Raw genomic sequence first — 21,265 nt, 5'->3', positions numbered from 1 at the left:
ATAAATAAATAAAATCTTAAAAAAAAAAACAAAACCAGTTATGTCTCCTGCATCTTAAAGTAATGGCCTTATGAAGAAGAGGTCACATAGTACCCAGGGCCTGGCACTTCAGGAAGCATTTCTGGTATGTGTTGCATGCACTGTACTATTGTGTTTTGGGTGCTCTATCCTTCAGGTCAGTCATCTTTAGATGCTCTCTTTACCTGCTGTGGGTAATGCTTGGTCCCTGGCCTGAAAGGGGGGAGTTTTAACTAGGTGTGTTCCAGTCTGTTTGTGAAATGAGACCTGACACCATCTCCACCAGAACTGAGGCCCTGCAGAACTCTCTGGTTGGGTGATTGCCATGGGCAAGAGTTTGTGCTCATCTTCTGGGGGAGTGGCCCACTGTGCTGGAACTGAGGCAAGTGTGACTGAGAAAGGTAGTCCCACTCCCACCAGGGCACAAGGAGGTGGGGCTTGGTGTATACAAGTTAGGCAGCCAGTGTTGGTTGCAACCATGCTGGCTGCAAGAACTCAGAGCAATCAAACACTCTTATTTCCTAGCCCAAGGCTTTGGGACAGTGTTCTCTTTGTGCATCCCCCTTTGGTGCTCCCATGTCTCTCACCTTTCTCTGTACCATGGCTCCCTCCCCTTTGCAGCACCTGCAGTCCTTTACTCCCTTATACCATGTCTCCAGATTTCTTGCTTTCTTCTCTTAAAGATTTTATTTATTTGTTTGTTTATTTATTTATTTATTTTGGTGGGGGAGAGAGAAAGAGAGCACGAGCAGGGGGAGGAGCAGAGACAGAGGGAGAAAGGACCTCAAGCAGACTCTTTTCTGAGTGTGGAACCCCACATGGGCCTCAATCTCACAGCCCTGAGATCGTCACCTCAGCTGAAACCAAGAGTCAGTTGCTTAACTGACTGAGCCACCCAGCCACCCCCCTACCTTCTTCAATGTGACTCTTCTCTCCCATTAGTTATGGAGCTTGTTCTGTCAGTCTTCAGGTTGATTTCTGGGCTATTATTCGATAGTTATCTAGTTGTGTTCTTGGAACAAAATGAGCCTAGCATCTTCCTACTCCACCATCTTCTCTGCCTCTCTAAATCCATTAGAATCTTAGTAGGGATTGCATTGAATCTATAGGTGTTTTTTTGTATATACTGACATTTCAACAATATAAAATCTTTCAGTTCATCAGTTTGGAACACATTTTCATTCATTTTTATCTTCTTTGATTTCTTTCATCAATGTCTTATAGTTTTCAGAGTATAGATTTCCACTTTTTTATTAAATTTATCCCTAAGTATTTTATTGTTTTTTTTTTATTGTTTTGATACTATTGTAAATGAGATCAATTTCTTTTTCAGAAAATTCATTGTTAGTGTATAGAAACATTATTGATTTTTATGTTAATTTTGTGTCCTGCAATTTTACTGAATTCATTGATTAGATCTAACAGTTTTTTGGTTGATTCTTTAGGATTTTATATATACAAAATTATGTCATTTTCAAATGAAGACAATTTTACTTCTTCCTTTCCAATTTTGATGTCTTTTATTTCTTTTTCTCACCTGATTCCTCTATCTAGGACTTCCAGCACTATGTTGAATAGCAGAGGAGAGTGGCCACTCTTGTCTTGTTCCTAATCTTGGAGGAAAAGCTTTTAATTTTGCACCACTGAGTATGATATTAGCTGTGGACTTGTCCTAAATGGCCTTTCATATGTTGAGATATGTTTTTCTAAGCTTAATTTGTTAGGAGTTTTTATCATGAATGGATATCAAGCTTTGACAAATTCTTTTCCTGCATTTGTTGTGACAATCATATGATCATTTTCTCTCATTCTATTAATGTGATTTATCACACTGATTGATTTGCATTTGTTGAACCATCATTGTATCCCAGAGATGAATTCCACATAAACATGGTGACTGATCCTTTTAATTGGCTGCTGAATTTAGCTTGCTAATATTTAGTATTTTGTTGAGACTTTTTGCATCTATAGTCATCAGGGATATTGGCTTGTAGTTTTCTTTTCTGGTAATCTCTTTTTCTGGTTTAAGTATCAAGATAACACTGGCCTTGTAAATGAGTTTGAGAGTGTTTCTTCCTCTTCGATATTTTGGAAGAATTTGAAAAGGATCGGTGTTAATTCTTTAAGTATTTGGTAAAATTTGGAGGAGGGGAGAAAGATGACAGCAGAGTAGGAGGACCCTGGGCTCACTGTGTGCCCAAACACAGCTAGACAACTTTCAAATCATCCTAAATGCCACCAGAAACTGACCCAAAGACTCTCAGAACAAACTCCACAACTAATGGGAGAGAAGAAGCCATGTTGAGGAAGATAGGAAGTGTGGAGAGTTGGTGTTGGGGAGAAAAGAATCCAGTTTGCCGCAGAAGGGAGGGAGCCCTGGTTGTGGAGAAGGGCATGAGAGAGAGGTGTGCAAGGAGATAAGCACAAGGAGAACACTTCCCCAAAGTCATTGGCTTGAAGGCAAGAGGGGTGGAATTTTGTGAGATTTTCTAACCAGCAGGGCTTAAAGCCTGGAGTTTTAAAGATCAGAGTGATGTGGGAAACAAAGGCAGAAGAAAAATTATTAGATTTCCTTACTACCTACAGCCCACTGACAAGTCCTTGAAATAGGCAGAGTGACATTCCTTTAGGGACTCAACTGCCTCAATGCTGACACTTTGCTAAGGGCAAAAGGCAATCCTAGCCCAAATGCACCACCCCCCAAGATCCTGTAAGCTTACTTTAACATATCAAAATTCTTTGGAAACTTCCTTTATCTCTAAACTCCCCAAGATACATTTTGGCAATCATCCCCTGAGCATATGGCTCACTGATATACATCTGAAGGTCTCATGACTAAGGTTTTATTAGATGGTAAAAAATGACATTTTCCCAACAATAGCTAGCCCCCCCCCCCAAGGTCCTGGAAACCTTGCTTCCAAATTCCTTAGAGACTTATGCTATCCCTAACCCCCTCCCAACTCGAAAGTGTAAAATGGGCCATTCCTCATGACCCCATTGCAGTTCTTTCTGCCCACAGGTCCTGTCCCTGTGCTTTAATAAAACCACTTTTTTGCATCAAAGACATCTCAAGAATTCTGTGTTGGCTGTCAGTTTTGAACCCTAACGTCTTTCCTACATCAAGAGGACTTGGCTGGGATAGAGCACTAAGGAGCTGCCCTGCCCCTGAGAGAAGACTGGCAAGCAACCAGGGGCAGATGCCATGGAAACAGCCATCTGAAGAGTGCCTGGGGTATGTAGGGGGCAGATTATTTGCTCATCTCCTGAGAGGCAGCATTCACAGAGACAGAGATGCCTTTCCAGGAACAAAGTAGTTGGTCAGCACCATTTTCCCTCCCTGCCCCTCAGCATAAACAGAGCCACTATCTGGAGACAGCTCAGTGGGACACCGGCTGCCTTACCTGCTTACACTAAGCCCCACCCACCCCTGTGCTCTGGTGGGACTGCCCCTCTCCATAAAGCTTGTCTCAGTACCAGCCCAGCTTGTCCCATTCCCAGCGCAGTGGCCCCCTCCATCAGAAGACCAACACAAACCCCTGCCCACACCATGTCTCCTGATGAGAGTGTTCTGCAGGGCTTCAGCTCCAGTGGAAGGGGTTTCAAGTCTCATTTAACAAGCAAACCAGAGCACACCTAGTTAAAACTCACCTACATTCAGACCAGCAACCAAACACTGCCCACTCCAGGCAAGGAGAGCCTCTGCAGACAACTGGCCTGAAAGATAGAGCAGCCAAAACACAGCAGCAGAGTGCAGGCAGCACACACCAGAGACTAACTGAAATGCCAGGCCCTAGGCACTACATGACCTCTTCTTCATAACACCATTCCTTTCAGGAGCAGGAGACATACCTAGCTTTTCTAACACAAAGAAGGCAGAGACTTAGACAAAATGCAAACACAGAGGAATTTATCCCAAATGAAAGAACAAAATAAGGCCACAGCCAGAAATCCAAGAAAAGCAGATACAAGTAGCCTGTCTGATGGAGAATTTAGAGTAACGCTACTTAGGATGCTCAGTAAACTTAAGGAAAAAATTGAAGACCTCAGGGACACCCTTAACACAGAGGTAAAAAATAGTAATTCAGAGATAAAGAGTGCAATAAATGAGATTGGAAACAGCTGTGATGCAATGACCAACAGGATGGAAGAAGCAAAAGAACAGATTAATGACCTAGAAGATAAAGTAATAGAAGATAATCAAGCTGAACAAAAGAGAAAAAAGGATTGTGCAAAACAAGAATAGACTTAGGGAACTCAGTGACTCCATCAAACATAATAATATTCTTATTTTAGGGATCCCAGAGGGAGAAGAGAGAGAAAAGGGGGAAGAAAATGTGTTTGAAGAAATAGTAGCTAAAAGCTTCCCTAATCTGGGGAAGGAAACAGATATCCAGATCCAAGAGGCATGGAGAACCCCCCAAAAATCAACAAAAGCAGATCCACACCAAGACGTATTATAATGAAACTAGCAAAATATAGTAATAAGGAAAACATCTTAAAAGCAGCAAGACAAGAGAAGATGGTTACTTATAAGAGAAAACCCATAAGGCTAGCAGCAGATTTTTCAGCACAAACTCACCAACCCAGAAGGCATGATATATTCAAAGATCTGAGTGGGAAAAATCTGCAGCCAAGAATACTCTATACAGCAAAGCTAACATTCAAAATAGAATGAGAAATAGAGTTTCACACACAAACAATGTCTATGTAAATGTTGAAATCGGAGGACAGTTGCTATTTAGACAAAAAACTATGTATCCAGTTACACAGATGCTGCACAGTAGGAAGACAGCACATGCAAGAAACCTTGGGAGACTTTTCCTCCATTCAGCCTTCCCCTGAATAACTGCCCCCATCCACCTATCCATCTGCCCATTGAAACACCTATCCCTCCATCCCTCCCTCCCTCCCCTCCTCCCCTCCTTCCCCCCTTTCCTTCTCTCCCTCAGCTGTCAGCTCAGGGAGACAGTGTCACATAGTGGTGAAGTCTACAGACACTACAGGCAGCATGCCTGGATTCTCATCTCTTATTAGCTATGGCCTTTGGCAAGCTATTTAATCTTCTTAAGCTTCAGCTTGCCCATCTTTGAAAGAGAAATAAAACTAGAACCTCCTCAGCTTTATTGTGAAGACAACATGAGTTAATCTATGTAAAGTGCTAATGATTCATGGTATATACAATGTTCAGAAAATAGTGTGGTCATTTAAAATAATCTAGATATTGGAGGGATATGTTATGTTCATGCTTTAGAACAATGGCAACAAATTCATATCTTTCAATAGTTATTCTGAATGTAAATGGTCTAAATGTGCCAAACAAGAGACACAAGGTATCAGATTGGATAAAAAAGCAAGAGTCATCCATATGCTGTCTACAAGAGAATCATTTTAGACCTAAAAACACCTCCAGATTGAAAGTGAGAGGTGGAGAACCATTTATCATGCTAAAGGACATCAAAAGAAAGCTGGGGTAGCAATCCGCAAAAAAGACAAATTAGATTTTAAACCAAAGACTAGAGTAAGGGATGAAAAGGGACACTATATCACACTTAAAGCATCTATCCAACAAGAAGATCTAACAATTATAAATATTTATGCTCATAACATGGGAGTGGGCAATTATATAATCCAATTAATAATAAAATTAAAGAAACACATTGATAATGATATAATAATAGTAAGGGACTTTAACAACCCTTCAGTGCAATGGACAGATCATCAAAGCAGAAGATCAACAAGAAAACAAAGACTTTGAATGACACACTGCACTAGATGGACTTCACAGATATATTCAGAATATTCCATCCTAAAGCAACAGAATACATGTTCTTCTTGAGTGCACATGGAACATTCTCCAGAATCAATCACATGTTGGGCTACAAATCAGGTCTCAACCAGTACAAAAGTTTGGGATCATTCCCTGCATATTTTCAGACCACAGTGCCTTGAAACTTGAGCTCAATTGCAAGAGGAAATTTGGAAAGAACTCAAATACATGGAGGCTAACAACTATCCTATTAAAGAATGAATTGATCAACCAGGAAATTAAAGAAGAATTTTAAAAATTCATGGAAAGAAATGAAAATGAAAACACAACTGTTGAAAACCTTTGGGATGCAGCATAAGCGGTCCTAAGAGGGACGTATATAGCAATACAGGCCTTTCTCAAGAAACAAGAAAAGTCTCAAATACACAAGCTAATCTTACACCTAAAGGAGCTGGAAAAAGAATGGCAAATGAAGCCTCAACCCAACAGGAGAAGAGAACTGATAAAGATTAGAGCAGAAATCGATGAAATAGAAACCAGAAAAACAGTAGAACAGATCAATGAAATTAGAAGCTGGTTCTTTGAAAGAATTAATACAATCGATAATCCCTTAGCCAGACCTATCAAAAAGGGAAAGGCCCCAAATTAATAAAATCATGAATGAAAGAGGAGATATCACAACCAACACCAAGGAAATACAAACAATTTTAAGAATATATTATGAGCAACTATATGCCAAAAATTAGGCAATCTGGAAAAAATGGATGCATTCCTCAAGATGTATAAACTACCAAAACTGAAACAGAAAAAAATAGAAAACATGAACAGACCCATAACCAGCAAGGAAATTGAATCAAAACCTCCCAATAAACAAGAGTCCAGGGCCAGGTGCCTTCCCAGGGGAATTCTACCAGACATTTAAAGAGGAACTGATACCTGTTCTTCTGAAGCCATTTCAAAAAATAGAAATGGTAGGAAAATTTCCAAACATGTTCCATGAGGACAGCATTGCCTTGATTCCATATCCAGACAAAGACCCGGAGGATTACAGACCAATATCCCTGATGAACAAGGATGCCAACATTCTCACCAAGATACTTAGCCAATAGGAGCCAACAGTACTGTAAAAGGATTATTCACCACAACCGACTAGGGTTTATTCCTGGTCTGCAAGGGTGGTTCAATATCTGCAAATCAATCAATGTGATATATCACACTAATAAAAGAAAAGACAAGAACCATATGATCCTCTCAATGATGCAGAAAAAGCATTTGACAAAACACAGCATCCTTTCTTGATTAAAAAACTCCACAGTTTAGGGATAGAAGGAACATAATTTAATATCATAAAAGCCATACACCAAAAGCCAAGAGAGAATATCATTCTCAATGGGGAGAAACTGAGAGATTTTCCCTGAAGGTCAGATCCATGACAGGAACGTCCACTCTCACCACTCTTGTTCAGCAAAGTACTAGAAGTCCTAGCCTCAACAATCAGACAACAAAAAGAAAGAAAATGCATCCAAATTGGCAAAGAAGTCAAACTCTCACTCTTCACAGATGACATGATACTTTATCTGCAAAACCCAAAAGACTCCACCTAAAAGTTGCTAGAACTCATACAGAAATTCAGCAACATGAGAGGATATAAAATCAAGACACAAAAATCAGTTGCACTTCTATACATTAACAATGTCATTGAAGAAAGAGAAATTAGGGAATTGATTCCATTTACAACAGCTCCAAAAAACATTAAGATACCTAGGAATAAACCTAACCAAAGAGGTAAGAGATCTATACTCTGAAAACTATAGAACACTTATGAAAAAAATTGAGAAAGCCATGAAGAAATGGCAAAACATTCCATGCTCACTGGTTGGAAGAACAAAAAATTTTTTTAATAAGAAATGTCTATGCTACCTAGAGCAATCTGCCCTTTCAGTGCAATCCCTAACAAAATACCATTGACGTGTTTCACAGACATGGAACAAATAATCCTAACACTTGTATGGAACCAGGAAAGACTCAGAATAGCCAGGGGGGTGTTGAAAAAGGAAACCAAAGCTGGTGGCATCACAACACCAGACTTCAAGCTATATTACAAAGCTGTAATCATCAAGACAGTATGGTACAGGCAGAAAAACAGACACGTAGATCAATGGAACAGAATAGAGAACTCAGAAGTGGACCCCCAACTCTATGGTCAACCACTTTTGGCAAAGCAGACAAAAAAAAGATCCAATGGAAAACAGATATTCTTTTCAACAATGGTGTTTGGAAAACTGGACAGCCACATGCAGAAGAATGAAGCTGAACCATTCTCTTACACCATACACAAAGATAAACTCAATATGATTGAAAGACCTAAATGTGAGACAGGAATCCATCAAAATCCCTGAAGAGAACATAGGCAGCAACCTCTTCGACCTTGGCCACAGCAATTTCGTGCTACACACACCTCCAAAGGCAAGGGAAACAAAAGCAAAAAGCAACTTTTGGGACTTCATCAAGAAAAAAAATCTTCTGCACAGCAAAGGAAACAGTCAATAAAACTAAAAGACAACCTAGGGAATGGGAGAAGATATTTGCAAATGACAGAGGGCTAATATCCAAGATCTATAAAGACCTTCTCAAACTCAACACCCAAAAACCAAATAATCCAGTCAAGAAATGGACAGAAGTCCTGAACAGACATTTCTTCAAAGAGGACGTACAAATGTCCAATAAACACATAAAGAAATGCTCCATTTCATTTGTCATCAGGGAAATAAATATCAAAACCATAATGAGATACCAACTCACACCAGTCAGAATGGCAAAAATTAACAAGTCAGGAAACAACAAATGTTGGAGAGGATTTGGAGAAAGGGGAACCCTCTTATACCATTGGTTGGAATGCAAGCTGGTACAGCCACTCTGGAAAACAGTATGGAAGTTCCTCAAGAAGTTAAAAATAGAGCTACTCTATGACCCAGAAATGGCACTGGTAAGTATTTACCCAAAGATACAAATGTAGTGATCTGAAGGGGCACCTGCACCCCCAATGTTTATAGCAGCAATGTTCACAATAGCCAAACTATGGAAAGAACCCAGATGTCCATCAACAGATGAATGTATAAAGAAAATGTGGTATATTTACACAATGGAATACTACTCAGCCATTAAAAAATGAAATCTTGTCATTTGATTTGGATTGATTGATGTGGATTGACCTGGAGGTATTATGCTAAGTTAAATAATTCAATCAGAGAACAATTATCATATGATCTCACTTATATGTAGAATTTAAGAAGCAAAGCAGGAGAGCATGAGGGAAGGGAGACAAAAATAAAACAAGACAAATTCAGAGAGGGAGGCAAACCATAAAAGACTCTTATCTATAGGAAAGAAACGGAGGGTTACTGGAGGGGAGGGAGGTGGGGGGATGGGGTAACTGGGTGATGGACCTTAAGGGGGATACATGATGTAATGAGCACTGGGTATTATATATGAATGATGAATCGCAGAATTCAACCTCTGAAAATAATGATACACTATATGTTAATTAATTGAATTAAAGAATAAAATAAAATTACCCCCTCCCCTAAAAAATAGAAAGAAAAAGAAAAGCCTAGCAAACACTTCTATTCCATTTGAGTAGTACAATTTGTCAGGCTTCAGTTAAACCACTGATAAAATATGACGAGATTATACATACTCTACGGCATTAGCATAATTCCTTTTATCAAAGTAAAGTAATAAATAAATAAAGCCTGTCATAGTTTCAAACACCTAGGGAACATTTCTTTCTTACTTGGCAGATTTAAAAAAATCCTTTGAAATCCATAAACACACAGAAAATAACAGCAAGAACAACACAGAAGAAATTCCACCATGACCTTGTGTGACCTACACATGTCTACATGCAGCATCCGAATGGTTAATGTACACTGTTTCTGCTCTTCAGGCAACATGATTCTGTTCTATTTTACATGGTAAGGAAGTCCAGCACTTACCTCCTGGCTTAGGAGCCGACTTGTTTCAAGGGCTATCCTTTTCTTTTGATCTTCTTTCATAGGCATTAAGGGTTTGAAAAACTTTGGTGGCTGGGGAGAGAATGCTTTAAAAAGACTGACAGTTAAGGCATGGGTGTTCTCTGATGTACAACCTGGGGAAGACAAACACACATGGATTTATGGCCACAGAGCACTCTGACCAGCACACAGGAATTGCGGTTATCAGATAGCCACAGGAATATTGGTATAATAAAGAAATTGATATGCTAATACTCTGCTAGAGAATAAAACAGATGTGCTCAAGAGTGAGATATATCTACCAAGTCACAAAGAGTCAGCAAAGGGATGGACAGCATTGAAGAAAGCAGAAACTAAATTTTCTACCTTCTTTTAGAATTCCCCTTAAGTTGTTGGGTTAAGATGGCGGAGGAGTAGGGGACCCCTTTTTCAGCCGGTCCCCTGAGTCAAGTTGCATAGGTACCAGACCAGTCTGAATGTCCATGGAATCAGCCTGAGATGCAGGAAGATACATCTGGATCTCTACAAATGAACATCTCCAGCGCTGAGTATTGAGGTATGAAGCGGGGAGCCATGAAACTGCACACAGATATCGGAAGATAAACAGAAGGGGGAGGGAGCCGCCACCTTCGGGCACCGGGAAGCAGTAGCCACCTGCACGGGGGAGTGGGCGGACTCGCGGATGGCACCTGCGAGAGAGCAGACTGAGACCGTGAGCCGGGGAGTGTGCCACCAGACTTCTCACGGAACTCTGGTGTGCTCACTGGAACCAGACTGAGAACGGGAGCTCCGGGAGCGCACGGGGGTGGCTGGCGCTAGCGGCTGGCGGTGTTAGAAACACAAAGGACAGAGATGCACAGGCCCTGGGAGTGAGGGCTGGGACGCTGGGTGTGGGGCGCACATCCCGGGATGCTGCAGGGTTGAGCAGCACCAACAGAAACAGAGTTAAACTGCCCAGAACATCAGTGGAGAATGGTTGGTGATCCCTCTGTTCTGAGACAGAGGCTGAAATTCGGCCACTGCTGCTCTGACTCTCAGAAGAGGCACAGCAAACCTCCAGGGAAAGCCATCAGAGAATAAAAGCCTGGAAATACCAGCTCACAGTGTGCCCACCCCATTCCCCCTCACAGGGACATGGAGACTCTCCCCAAACAGGGTTGCCTGAGTATCGGCGTGGCAGGCCCCTCCCCCAGAAGGCAGGCTGAAAAATCAAGAAGCCCACATCCCTAAGATCCCTATAAAACAAAGGCGCATGGCCTGGGTCCTGGTCAATAATTTGGGTTCTGGACAACCCCACAACCTCTCCTCATCAGAATGACGAGAAGGAGAAATCCCCCCCAGCAAAGAAAAGACAATGAGTCTGTGGCCTCTGCCACAGAACTAATGGATATGGATATAACCAAATTATCAGAAATGGAATTCAGAGTAACAATGGTCAAGATGATGTGTAGATTTGAAAAAAGTATTAATGAAAATGTTAATGAGAATATAGAATCTCTAAGGGTGGAAATGAGAGCGAATCTGGCAGAAATTAAAAATTCTATGAGCCAAATGCAGTCAAAACTAGAGGCTCTGACGGCCAGGGTGAATGAGGCAGAAGAACGTATCAGCGAATTGGAGGATGGGTTAGTAGAAGAAAAAGCTAAAATAGAATCGGGACTTAAAAAAATCCACACCCAAGAATATAGGTTATGGGAGATTACTGACTCAATGAAACGTTCCAATGTCAGAATCATCGGCATCCCTGAGGGGGTGGAGAAAAACAGAGGTCTAGAAGAGATATTTGAACAAATTGTAGCTAAAAACTTCCCTAATGAAACAAGGGAAATAAACATTCGTGTCCAAGAGCCAAAGAGGACCCCCTCCCAAGCTCAACCACGACAAACCTACGCCATGTCATGTCATAGTGCAATTCATAAATATTAGATCCAAGGATACAGTATTGAAAGCGGCCAGGGCAAAGAAATTTCTCACATACCAAGGCAAAGTTATCAGAATTATGTCAGACCTGTCTACACAGATCTGGAATGAGAGAAAGGGTTCGGGGGGCATTTTTAAAACTCTTTCAGAGGAAAACATGCAGCCAAGGATCCTTTATCCAGCAAGGCTGTCATTCAGAATGGACGGAGAAATAAAGACTTTCCAGAATCGCCAGTCATTGACCAATTTCGTAACCACGAAACCAGCCCTACAGGAGATATTAAGGGGGGTTCTATAAAGGTAAAGGCCCTGAGATACAAACAGAAGAAGTCATAACCGATGAAACAAAGACTTCTATGGCAACATGGCATCATTAAAATTTCTCTCCAATATTCAGTCTCAATGTAAATGGCCTAAATGCTCCCATAAAACACCACAGGGTTGCAAGATTGGATAAAAAAGACATGACCCATCCATTTACTGTCTACAAGGAACTCTTTTGAATCTAGAGATACATTCAGACTGAAGTGAAAGGATGAACTACCATCTTCACACAAATGGCTAAAAGTTCTGGGTAGCAATTCTCATATCAGATAGTTGATCTTTTAAACTAAAGACTACAGTTAGAAGACACAAAAAGGGCACTATATTATCCTTAAAGATGTATCCAACAAGTGGATATGACAATTATAAATATGAATGGCCCCCAAAAGGGGAGCAGACAAGATACACAAGCAACTTTTAAGTAACAGAATCAAGAGGGATATATAGATATAAAATACATCAATAGTAGGGACCTCCAGCACTACTATCAGAAACTAGAACACCCGGGCAAAAACTCGACAAAAACAAAATCTTTGCATGCCATACTCGATGAGTTGGACCTCATAGATATATATGAACACTACACCCCAGAACCAAAGAATACTCATTCCTATTTCTAATGCCCATGGAACATTCTCCAAGAATAGACCATGTTCTGGGACACAAAACTGGTCTCAACTGACACCAAAAGATTGGAAATTATTCCCTGCATATTCTCAGACCAAACGGCTTTGAAATTGGAACTCAACCACAAGGCCGAAAATTAGAAGAAACTCAAACACTTGGAGACTAAGAACCATCCTGCTCAGGAATGATCTTTCATAAACCAGGAAATCAAAAATCAATTTATACAATTTATGGAGACCAATGAGAATGAAAACACAATGGTCCAAAACCTATGGGATACTGTAAAGGTGGTCCTAAGGGAAAAATACATAGCCATCCAAGCCTCACTCAAAAGAATAGAAAAATCTAAAGTGCAGTTTTTATATGCTCACCTCAAGAAGCTGGAACAGCAACAGAGGGACAGGCCTAATCCACGCACGAGGAAGCAGTTGACCAAAATTAGAGCTGAAATCAATCAAGCAGAAACCAGAAGTACAGTAGAGCATATCAACAGGACTAGAAGCTGGTTCTTTGAGAGAATCAATAAAATAAAATAGAAATTTTTATCAACAGCTATATGCCAATAAACAAAGCAATCTGGAAGAGATGGAATCCTTCCTGGAAACCTATAAACTACCAAGACTGAAGCAGGAAGAAATTGATTTTTTAAAGAGGCCAATTAAGTATGAAGAGATTGAGTCAGTGATAAACAACCTTCCAAAAAATAAAACCTCAGGCCCGGGCGGTTTTCCTGGGGAATTCTACCAAACATTCAAAGAAGAAATAATACCTATTCTCCTAAAGCTATTTCAAAAAATAGAAACAGAAGGAAAACTTCCAAACTCATTCTATGAGGCCAATATTACCTTGGTCCCTAAACCAGGCAAAGACCCCATCAAAAAGGAATATTACAGACCGATTTCCCTAATGATTATGGACACCAAAATCCTCAACAAGATCCTGGCTAATAGAATCCAACTGTACATTAAAAGGATTATCCATCATGACCAAGTGGGATTCATCCCTGGGATGCAAGGGTGGTACAATATTCGCAAATTCGATCAGCGTGATACATCATATCAACAAGAAAAGACTCAGGAACCATATGATCCTCTCAATTGATGCAGAAAAAGCATTTGACAAAATACAGCATCCTTTCCTGATTAAAACCCTTCAGAGTGTAGGGATAGAGGGTACATTCCTCAATCTCATAAAAACCATCTATGAAAAGCCTACAGCAAATATCATTCTCAATGGGGAAAAGCTGGAAGCCTTTCCCTTAAGATCAGGAACACGACAAGGATGCCCACTCTCACCACTATTATTCAACATAGTACTAGAAGTCCTTGCAACAGCAATCAGACAACAAAAAGGGATAAAAGGTATCCAAATCAGCAAAGAAGAAGTCAAAATGTCTCTCTTTGCAGATGACATGATACTCTATATGGAAAACCCAAAAGAAGCCACTCCCAAACTATTAGAAGTTATAGAGCAATTCAGTAATGTGGCGGGATACAAAATCAATGCTCAGAAATCAGTTGCATTTCTATACACGAATAATGAGACTGAAGAAAGAGAAATTAGGGAATCCATCCCATTTACAATAGCACCAAAAACCATACGTTACCTTGGAATTAACTTAACCAGAGACGTAAAGGACCTATATTCTAGAAACTATAAATCACTCTTGAAAGACATTGAGGAAGACATAAAAAGATGGAAAGATATTCCATGCTCATGGATCAGAAGAATTAACATAGTTAAAATGTCCATGCTACCCAGAGCAATCTACACTTTCAATGCTATCCCGATCAAAATACCAATGACATTTTTCAAAGAACTGGAACAAACAGTCCTTAAATTTGTATGGAAACAGAAAAACTAATCTTTGATAAAGCAGGAAAAAACAGCTGGTGGATAAAAGACAGTCTCTTCAATAAATGGTGCTGGGAAAATTGGACAGCTACATGCAAAAGAATGAAACTTGACCACTCTCTCACACCATACACAAAGATAAACTCCAAATGGATGAAAGACCTCGATGTGAGACAGGAATCTCACAGGAATGGGATAAAAATCCTAGAGAAGAACATAGGCAGCAACCTCTACGACATCGGCCAAAGCAACCTTTTTCATGAAACATCTCCAAAGGCAAGAGAAACAAAAGATAGAATGAACTTGTGGGACTTCATCAAGATAAAAAGCTTCTGCACAGCCAAGGAAACAGTCAAAAAAACTAAGAGACAGCCCGTGGAATGGGAGAAAATATTTGCAAATGACACTACAGATAAAAGACTGGTATCTGGGGTGCCTGGGTGGCACAGCGGTTGGGCATCTGCCTTCAGCTCAGGTTGTGATCTCGGCATTATGGGATCGAGCCCCACATCAGGCTCCTCCACTGGAAGCCTGCTTCTTCCTCTCCCACTCTCCCTGCCTGTGTTCCCTCTCTCACTGGTTGTCTCTATCTCTGTCGAATAAATAAATAAAATCTTAAAAAAAAAAAGACTTGTATCCAAGATCTACAAAGAACTTCTCAAACTCAATACGTGAGAAACAAATAAACAAATCATAAAATGGGCAGAAGCTATGAACAGACACTTTTCCAATGATGACATACATAAGCGCTGAACCACACATGAAAAAATGTTCAAATCAGAGCGCCACTCAGGGAAATTCAAATCAAAACCACACTATAGATCTCACCTACGCCAGTTAGGAATGGCAAAATTAAGACAGGAAACAGCAATTGCTTTTGGAGGATGTGGAGAAAGGGGAATTCTCTCCACATTGTTGGGGTAGGAATGCAGGTTGCGTCAGCCACTCTGCAAGAGTGTCGAGGTCCCTTAAAAGTTAAAAATTGAGCTACCCTATGACCCAGCCATTGCACTCTGGTTATTACCCCAAAGATACAACTCTAGTAAGAAGAGCGACCATTGCACCCCAATGTTCATAACAGCATTGTCACAATAGCAAATCATGGGAAGGAGCCGAGATGCCCTTCAACAGATGACTGGATTAAGAAAATGTGGTCGATATACACAATGGAATATTACTCAGCTATCAGAAAGAACGAGTTCTCAACATTTGCTGCAACATGGACGGCACTGGAGGAGATAATGCTAAGTGAAGTAAGTCAAGCAGAGAAAGACAATTATCATATGATTTCTCTCATCTATGGAACATAAGAACTAGGAAGATCTGTAGGGGAAGAAAGGGATAAAGAAAGGGGGGTAATCAGAAGGGGGAATGAGGCATGACAGACTGTGGACTCTGAGAAACAAACTGGGGGCTTCAGAGGGGAGGGGGGTGGGGGAATGGGATAGACTGGTGATGGGTAGTGAGGAGGGCACGTATTGCATGGTGCACTGGGTGTTATACGCAACTAATGAATCATTGAACTTTACATCAGAAACCGGGAATATACTGTATGGTGACTAACATAATATAATAAAAAAACATAAAAAAAAAAAGAATTCCCCTTAAGTGCCTCCTACTAGATAGACTTCAACATGTGATGATTTTCCCTTGCTCTGAATTCCCAGAGTCTATTATCCTTCTAAGCATTTGGGCACTTTATCACTTAATATCTTATTTTCTATGTATCTCATTCCACATTTAGATTTGAGGATCCAGAACGACATCTTTTTGTATCTTGCACTGCTTATAGCAAGTAGAGGCTCAATAAATATTCAATGAGTGGGTAGTGTAAAAAAAAAAACAAAAACTCCCAACAAACAAAGGTCCAGAGCCAGATGGCTCCAGAGGGGAATTCTACCGAGCTTTTAAAGAAGAGTTAATACCTATTCTCTAACTATTCCAAAAAATAGAAATGGAAGGAAAACTTCCAAACTCATTCTATGTGATCAGCATTACCCTGATTCCATAATCAGACAAGGACTCCATGAATAGAGAACTACACACTAACGTGTGTAGTAACGCAAAAATTCTCAACAAAATGCTAGCAAGCCAAGTCAAATAGCACATTAAAATAATCATTCACCACAATCAAGTGGGCCTTATTCCTGGGCTGCAAGAGTAGTAGTTCAATGATCACAAATCAATCAACATGATACACCACTTTAATAAAGGAAAGGATAAGAACCATATCATCTTCTGAATAGATGCAGGAAAAAATATTTGACAAAGTACAACATCCATTCTTTATACATGCCCTCAACAAAGTAGGGATAGAGGGAACATACCTCAACATAATAAAGGTCTTATATGAAAAATACACAGCTAACATTATCCTAAATTGGGAAGAACCGAAAGTTTTTCCTCTACAGTGAGGTACAAGACAGGGATGTCCATTCTCACTAGTTTTATTCAACACAGTACTGGAAGTCCTAGCGACAACAATCAGAAAACACAAAGAAACAAAAGGCATTCAAATCAGCAAGGATTAAGTAAAACTTTCACTATTTGCAGATGACATGATTCTCTATAGAGGAAACCAGAAATTCTCCAACAAAATGCTGCTAGAACTGATAAAGGAATTCTGTAATGTTGCAGGATATAAAGTCAATGTACAGAAATTGGTTGCGTTTCTACGCACCAATGTTGAAGTAGCAGAAAGAGAAGTTAAGGAATCAGTCCTACTTACAACTGCACCCAAAAATAATAAGATAACTAGGAATAAACTTAACCAAAGAGGTGAAAGACCTGTACTCTGAAAACTATAAAACACTGATTAATGAAACTGTAGAGAACACAAAGAAATGGAAAGACATTCCATACTCATGGACTGGAAGAATGTTGTTAAAATGTCTATACTACCCAAAGCAGTCCACGCATTTAAAGTGATCCTTATCAAAATACCACCAGAATTTTTCACGGAGCTGGTACAAACAATCCTAAAATTTGTATGGAACCACAAAAGACCACAAATAGACAAAGCCACTTTGAAGAAGAAAAGCAAAGCTGGGGATATCACAATTCCAGACTTCAAGTTATATTACAAAGTGGAAGTGATTAATGTAGTATTATAGTGGCACAGAATAGATACATAGATTAATGGAACAGAATGGAAAACCCAGAAACGATCCCACAGCTATATGGTCAATTAATCTTCAACAAAGCAGAAAAGAATACTAATGGAAAAAAGATGGTCTCTTCGACAAATGATGTTAGGAAAACTGGACAACATGCAAAAGAGGAAAACTGGACCACTTCTCTACACCACACAGAAATAAATTCAAAATGGATGAAAGACCTAAATGTGAGACATGAAACCATCAAAATCCTATAGGAGAACACAGGCCGGAATTGTTTTGACATTGGCCATAGCAACTTCCTACTGGGTATGTCTCCTGAGGCAAGGGAAACAAAATCAAAACAAACAAACAAACAAACAAAAACTACTGGGATTACATCAAAATAAAGAGCTCCTGCACAGTGAAGGAAACAATCACCAAAACTAAAAGGAGACCTATGGATGGGAGAAGATATTTGCAAATGACATATCTGATAAATAGTACCTAAAACATATAAAGAACTTACAAAACTCAACACCCAGAAAATAAATGAGCCAGTTAAAAAGTGGCAGGCGTGGATAGACATTTCTCCAGACATCCAGATGGCTAACAGACATGAAAAGATGCTCCACATCACTCATCATCAGACAAATGCAAATCCAAACCACAATGAGATATTACCTCACACCAGTCAGAAAGGCTAAAATTAACAACACATGAAACCACAGGTGTTGGCAAGAATGTAGAGAGAGGGGAACACTTTTACACTGTTGGTGGGAATGCAAACTGGTGCAGCCCCTCTGGAAAACAGCATGGAATTTCCTCACAAAGTTAAAAATAGAACTACCCTATGACCCAGTAATTGCATTACTAGGTATTTACACAACAAATTCAAAAATACTAATTTGAAGGAATACATGCACCCTGATGTTCACAGAAAAGTTATCAACAATATTCAAATTATGGAAAGAGCCCAAATGTCTATCAACTGATGAATGGACAAAGAAGATGTGGTGTGTATATATATACAGTGGACTATTACTCAGCCCTAAAAAGAATGAAATCTTGCCTTTTGCAACTATGTGAATGGAGTTAGAGTGTTTTATGTTAAGTAAAATAAGTCAGTCAGAGAAAGACAAATACATATGATTTTACTCATATGTGGAATTTAAGAAACAAAACAAAGGATTATAGGGGAAAAAGATAGAGACAAACCAAGAAACAGACTCCTTTTTTATGATTTATTTTTATTTTTATTTATTTGACAGAGGGAGACAGTGAGAAAGGGAGCACAAGCAAGGGGAGTGTGAGAGGGAGAAGCAGCCTTCCCACTGAACAGGGAGCCCAATGCGGGCCTCGATCCCAGGACTCTGGGATCAGGCCCTGAGCCGAAGGGAGACGCTTAACGGCTGAGCCACCCAGGTGCCCCAAGAAACAGACTCTTAACTAGAGAAGAAACTGATGGTTACCAGAGAGGCGGTGGAAGGGATGGGTTAAATAGATGATGGGGATTAAGGAGTGCACTGTTATGAAGAGCACTGGGTGTTTTACATAAGTACTGAATCACTAAATTATACACCTGACACTACTATTCCACTGTATGTTAACTAAGTGGAATTTAAATAAAACCTTTTTAAAAGATTCCAATGGCTTTTTTTGTCTGTCGGTTTGTTTGTTTGTTTTACAGAAGTGGGAAAAACACTCTTAAATTTTATACAGAACCACAAAAAAACAAATCCTGAGCAGGGGCGGGGGGGGGCACGTAGGAACATCACATTTCTTGATTTCAAGCTATTCTATACAGCTGTAGTAATCAAAATAGTATGTTAGTGGCATGAAATAAAAGACAAATAGACCAATGGAACAGAACAAAGAGTCCAGGAGTAAACCCAAGCATATACTGACAACTAATATTTGACACGGTACACAAACAGTGCTTGGAAAACTGAACATTCATATGTTTAAAAATGAAACTGGATCCCTATCTTTCACCTTTCACAAAAAATAACTCAAAGAGAACTGAAGACCTAAATCCATGAAACTTCTTGATGGAAACATAGGAATAAACCTCTTTAACATGAGTCTTGGAAGTGACTTTTTGGGTATGACAGCTAAAGCGTCAGTAGCAAAATAAAAATAAAGTGGGATTACATTGAACTAAAAATTTCAGTACAGAAAAAAAAAAAGAAAGTGAATAGACAATCTACAAAATGGGGGGAAAATTGCAAACCATATCTCTGACAATGGGTTAATATCCAAAACATATAGACTCATATAACTCAATAGCAAACATAATAAACAAACAAACAAACCTCCCCAAAAATGGGCAAAGGAACTGAATAGGCTTTTCTCTGAAGAAGATAAATGAAAGGCAAACAGGTACATGAAAAGATGCTCGATATCATTAATTATCAGGGAAATGCAAATTAAAACCACAATGATATTACTTCATGCCTGTTAGAATGGCCACCATAAAAAAGACAAGAGATTATAAATGATGGTGTGGATGTGGAGAAAGGGGAACTGTTGGTGGGATCGTAAATTTGTACAGACACTATGGAAAACAGTATGACAGATCCTCAAAAATTAAAAATAGAGCTACCATATGACCCAGAAATTCCACTTCTGGGAATATATTCAAAGGAAATGCAAACGCTAACTTGTACAGATATCTGCATCTCCATTTTCACAGCAGCATTGTTTGCAATAGCCAAGACATAGAAACAATCTTAAGTTTCCATCGATGGATGAACGGATAAAGAAGTTGTGGTATATATAAATGCAATGTAATATTATTCAGCCAATACAGAGAAATCTTACTACTTGTGGCAATACTTGAAGGTATTATGCTAAGTGAAATAAATCCGGCAGAGTAAGACAAATACTGTACAATTTCACTTGTGGAATCTAAATCTTAAAAAGAAAGAAAAATAGATCAGACGGTAGTTACCAGAAGTGGGTGTTGGGGGGGTGAAAATTGGAAATATGTGGTTTAAGGAACAATCTTCCAGTTATAAGAAATAGGTGCTGGGGATGTAATGCACGACATGACTATAGCTAACACTGCTGTGTGATATATAGCAAAGGTGTTATGAAAGTAAATTCTAAGAGTTCTGATCCCAAGAAGAAATTTTGTTTCTTTTTCTTTTCTCTGTTGTTTCTTTTTAGTTTATATCTATGTGAGTTGATGGATGTTAGCTGAACCTATTGTGGTAATTGTCTCACAATATTTGTAAATCAAACCATCATGCTGTATGCCTTAAACATACAGTGATGCATGTCAATTATCATAGGGTTTCCTCATATGTGGAACGTAAGGAATAGCACGAAGAACCATAGGGGAAGGGAGGGAAAGCTGAATGTGAAGAAATCAGAGAGGGACAGAAACCAGGAGAGACTCTGGACTCCAGGAAACAAACTGAGGGTTTCAGAAAGGAGTGGGGTTGGTGGGCTAGCCAGGTGATGGGTATTAAGGAGGGCACTTGCTAAGATGAGCAGTAGATGTTATATGTCAATGATGAATCACTAAATTCTACTCCTGAAACCGGTATTACACTATATGTTAACTAACTAGAATTTAGATAAAAATTTGAAACAAAAAAATAAAAAAAAATTAAAAGCCAAATATTATTACAAATTTTCAA

The sequence above is a fragment of the Ursus maritimus genome, unplaced genomic scaffold (assembly GCF_017311325.1).
Source record: "Ursus maritimus isolate PB19 unplaced genomic scaffold, ASM1731132v1 scaffold_33, whole genome shotgun sequence".
NCBI classification, from domain to species: domain Eukaryota; kingdom Metazoa; phylum Chordata; class Mammalia; order Carnivora; family Ursidae; genus Ursus; species Ursus maritimus.
The sequence above is the reverse complement of the archived record's forward strand: the minus strand, read 5'-3'. Positions refer to the sequence as shown.